Source organism: Chrysochloris asiatica, unplaced genomic scaffold (assembly GCF_000296735.1).
Source record: "Chrysochloris asiatica unplaced genomic scaffold, ChrAsi1.0 scaffold00275, whole genome shotgun sequence".
In the NCBI taxonomy this organism is placed as follows: Eukaryota; Metazoa; Chordata; class Mammalia; order Afrosoricida; family Chrysochloridae; genus Chrysochloris; species Chrysochloris asiatica.
In genome coordinates this window covers 1154687-1159763 of record NW_006408793.1, presented here as the reverse complement: position 1 = coordinate 1159763, position 5077 = coordinate 1154687, and the positions used below count along the sequence as shown (strand labels likewise).

Genomic DNA, 5077 nt, shown 5'->3' with positions numbered 1-5077 from the left:
AGAGTGGCATTTCTAATTTACACAAAGATGCTACACAGGTTAACAACGGACTTGGCCTTGCTCTGCCTTAATATCTTTCCAGCACTTTTCACCACCTGTCAAATGTGCTTACATGTCATCTGTGTCCTGTTCCCCGAAGCTTCCTAACAGCAAGGACTTTGCCTGTTTTTGTTCACTACAAACAGTATCTCAAGCACCTCAAACAGTGCTTGGGGTATATTAGAAGTTCAAGACTTTTTAATGAATGAATGAATGAATCAGTCAATTAAAGATAAATTAATACTCTGTCCTTAGAGAAAACCCCACTTTTGTTTAGCTTCCTTGAAACTGTGTTTATCATCCTTAAAGTCTTACAAATTTGAAAGTAAATAAAATAGGTTATTTAATGTATTTAGTAAATGAAACTCCTAGATGCTCAATTCATTTCCCAAGGTCCAACAGCTATTAAATGGCTTCTACAACTCTGGAAGCTCTGGTAGCGTAGTGGTTATGAATTGGGCTGTGAACTTCAAGGTCAGCAGTTCGAAACTACCAACTGTTCCATGGGAGAAAAATGAGGCTTTCTGCTCTTGTAAAGATTTACAGCCTCGGAAACCCTGTACAGGGTCACTATGAGTCAGAACCGACTCCACAGTACATAACAACAACAACAACTCTGGAAGCCCAACATCCTTAACATTATCTTGCCTTCAAGTGCACATTATTTCTAACTATAGCTACCAAATAATAATGAAACCATGCATTTGTTAAATCATGAAGCTTAACACAGAGGAGAAAATTACATGTCTAAATGTTTTTGACAATGAATCACAATATTTATTAACAATAATTCCTTAATAATAGGAAGTTACACCAATTTGCCTTTTAGCATTGCATCAGAAAGGTAATGTAATAAACTCCTATGTAAAAGAACTGATGAAAAACTGTAAAGATAGGTAGTATTTATGGGTAAAGAAAAGTCACAGGAAAATTAAAACTCTGAAGGCTTGTTTATACATTAAAAAGAAGAAGAGGAGGAAATATGCAATTACAGAAAGTTCAAATGAGATAATGGTAGATGGGTTTTTTCTTAGCTATTTAATTAGAAGAATCTGCAGGCTAGATAGAATACTTGTTTTGGAGCTTTCACATGAATACAGATAAGCACCTCACATTACAGCAATGTCAATCTAAAAGGATAATGTTTTAGCATCACTGTTGTTTTTTCAGGGAGATAAAACTGCCTTCAAAATACAATGACATACCACTCATTTTTTAGACATCTTATGTCCTCTACTTTCCAGGAAAACTGCAAACTCAAAAACAATTTACAGGACATCTGAGAATGAAGAGCAACCCGTATAGCAGAGATGCCAGAAGATATGCTATGGACAATAAGCCAGCTACTGCAAAGAAAGAAGCGGTCTCATGGTCTGGTTGGGGATGGTTATGAAAACCAGCTCCAAAGCCAAGAAGTTGGTAGGATTCTTCAATTTCATCATCACTGGCTTTAATGGTTGGTGCATAAGTTTGAATGATAGTGATAGTAACTGGTCTTCGCTGTAGGTCTATAGATATTATTCTATCATAGACAGAATTGTACTTCAAGACACATCTTGAAATGGTTTTGTTGATGATGAATGTAATGCCATTCCTCTTGAATTTGTCATTACCGGCATAGTAAATCATATGGCTGCTGGATTCAAAATGGCCAATACCAGTCCATTTCAGTTTACTAATGCCTAGGATGTTGATCTTTATGTGTTCCATTTCAATTTTGACAACTTCCAATTTTCCTGGATTCATACTTCACACATTCCATGTTCCAATTATTAAAGAATGGTTGCAGTTGTTTTTCCTCATTTTGAGTTGTGCCACAATAGCAAATGAAGGTCTTGAAAGCTTTACTCCATTCACATCATGATAGTCAACTCTGCCCACAAACATGAGGGGCAAATCTTCTGGTACTCTATCCGACAATGTTCTGTTGTTATTCATAATGTCTTCATCTTCCGGCCTTATATCTGACAATGTTCCTTTGGTATTCATAAGGTTTTCAGTGATTAAACATTCAGAAAACATCTACCTCTCCTTCTTAGTCTGTCTTAGTCTAGAGAGTCCACTGAAAACCTGTCCACTATGGGTGACTTGCTGGTATATAAATACCAGTGGCATAGCTTCTAGCATTACAGCAACACAAAAACCACTGCAGTATGACAAACTGATAATACATTATAAAATAATATCTTATAGTTGTTGTTAAGTGCTGTCAAGTCAGTTCTGACTCTTAGCGATCCTGTATTGCAAGGGTGGGGAACCTTTTTCTGCCAAAATCATTCACAGATCATACAAAATTATCAACTTAAAAGTTAGCATGCAGTGAAATAGGCTTCTTGCACAGCCTTTGTAATATATGAGCTCTCAGGTAGAATCCTGAGTCCCATCCAGAACCTTCTGAGGTAAGACATTCCCACTTAAAAGGGCATGCAGACCAGCCTGGAATGATGAGAGAAACAAAAGATACTTCTTGAAAGAAAGACCAGCAGTAAAAATAAAAAACAAAAATGGCAGTCTGATTGGTTACTACAAGAACAAGCAAGCTGTTTGCCAGGGAGACATCAAGGCAAGCAATTAAGTCTCTTCAGGACAAACCCCCCTCAATGACTGAAACTCAAAGGGAACACATGATCAGGCACATAAGTTTGATGCTGACAGCATTGGCCTATTGGTGAGTAGAAATAGCGGAAAGGAAGCAATGAAGATATGGGCTGAGTTTGACCATGTTCCATAGACTCTCGTCGACCTGGAAATGAAAGAGAGAAGTGGAAGGGTTGGTTGGTCTGAAGTGTGGTGAGACTTGGGAACTCCTGAGCCCATGGACAAGGACCTAGCCATGGAGGGCTAGAGCTGGGAGTGAAGCATCCAGCTGATATGATGTGAGAGTTGATGCACAAGAACACCCAAACTTGCAGATAGTACCCATTTGACCTAGTTTCAATGGCTTGAATATCAGAACTTGACTACAGGAAGATAAAAGAAATTTGATAAAGGAAACAAGTGTAAATTGCTACAATTTGATGAACTTGACCTATACTTATGGGTGTAGTAGCTCAAAATACCAATAGAGAGAGACAGAGTCTACACATCAAGGATCATTCCTATCCCCTCTTTACACAGGATTGACAGGGACAGGCAACTTATATATTGGCTACTAAAATGGGGGGAGGGGGTTATAAAGGCATGAAGTGACTGGCTTACAAGTTTTCATGAGAAAGTTTAGTTTCATAGTATGCAAAGGAAGGTAGAAGCCCTACTGAATAGTTTTTCTCTTGTCTAAATGGGTCTACTGTAAAGGTAGAAGTTGTACAACAAAAAAGGGGAAGTAGTTAATCTTAAATTCCAGAAACAGAGGTCCCTAGGACCATCAAGAAAGAAGAAGACTGGCGTGGAGAAGACACAGGAAAGGTGCCATGTTACACTACAACTGCAATCAAGCAACACCCGGAGCAAAGAGGTGCTCTGTTATACTGCCAGACTGGTTTCCTACCTCCCAGGATTTTGCTCTTTAGTTAAAACTGCAGGATCTTCAGGTTCTGATGAGTCTCATGTGGCCACTGCACCTCCAGATATATGCTCTCAAACAGTATGGCCTGATGAAACTATGGGACCATTTGGAACTCAGGATCAGAGCTTCCAGCTTCCGGGGAACATAGGCTTTGATTGTCACCTCAATGGAACAGCTTCACAGAAGAAAAGCCAGGTTCATAAAACTTTGCCTGATCTGCTAGCAGAACTTTTATCAAGTAAAAGGTATGAGTGTGTGATAGCACAGTATGTTCATGAATTCCAGGGTAATGATGCACCTACTGCACTAGAAATTAATAATGCAAAAACTTACTTTGAAAGTGCTAAAGTAGATTGTGAAATCCAAACATGTCCAGAATTGCTACAAAAGATATTTTGAAGCACTATTTCCAGAAGTGACCACCAGAAAGTTAACGATTGTAACTGTGGCACAGAAGACTAAGAATGATATGACTGCTTGGAGTGAGGATGTAGAAAATGAAAGAAAATTGCTCTTAGAAAAGTTCATCAGTGGTACTAAGGAAATGTGTTATGATCTTCAAGCTGAAGGCTGTTGGACTGACTTTATTGACCCATCATCTGGTTTGGCATTTTTTGGACCATATACAAACAACATTTTTTTTTTTTTTTTTTTTTTGAAACTGACAGATGCTATCAACATTTAGGATTCTCTGTGGATGATCTTGGCTGCTGTAAAGTGATTCGTCATAGTCTCTGGGGTATCTGTATGTTGGTAGGAAGTATCTTCACTAATGCGACACCAGACAGCCATATTATGAAGAAATTAAGTGGAAATTAGCAGTGTTGTCAGTGTATTTGCTGTGCTCTGTTTGTATATAAAATTTGGATTAATTTGTAAGCACCATCACAAACTTCCACTTTTAAAATAGACTTATTATTAGGTATTTATTTCAACATTTAAGAATTTACAACATTGGCAAGCAATTTGTGATTTTTAAATCTCAGCTATTCATTGTTCGTATTTTTCATTGAATACATGTTGAGTGCCTCTACCTTGTATATAATGTCATAATTAGCATGTAACCACGGTATGAGCTCATGTTCTTATTTCTCCCCCTTATTGGGAAACCTATTTTAATTATTTTTCTCTAAAAGTAAATCACAGATTTAGTTGATATAATATGTGCATTTTCATTGCAGTACTTTAAATATATAGTTCTAAAAGATTCCTAAGAAACTACAATATTCATATATTTTTTAAAGTGTCTCTTTTAATAAATACAACTGAGAATTCTAAAAAGAAAAAGAAAGAAGAGCATGAGTGGAACATGGGACCCTAACCTGAGAAGCAGCGACATCAGAGATGGAGGCAGAGATGATGACATGGAGAGAGAGAGTAGCTGAGGACACTAGACTCATGGAAAGAGAAAAGCTGCGTGCTGGCAACCAAGAGACCAGGAGGCTGGCTTACAGAATGCGCCCTTTAGTTGTTTAAATGATTATATATTCCTGAGTGTTTTTGTGTACAGCATAAAAAAAAAAAAAATTAAAA

The 5077-nt window shown here is 37.5% G+C and overlaps 1 pseudogene; it reads left to right on the top strand.

The window, feature by feature from the left end:
• Positions 1 to 1349: 1349 nt before the first annotated feature.
• LOC102829403 lies at positions 1350 to 4363 on the top strand (annotated as a pseudogene).
• The last annotated feature ends 714 nt before the right edge of the window (positions 4364 to 5077 follow it).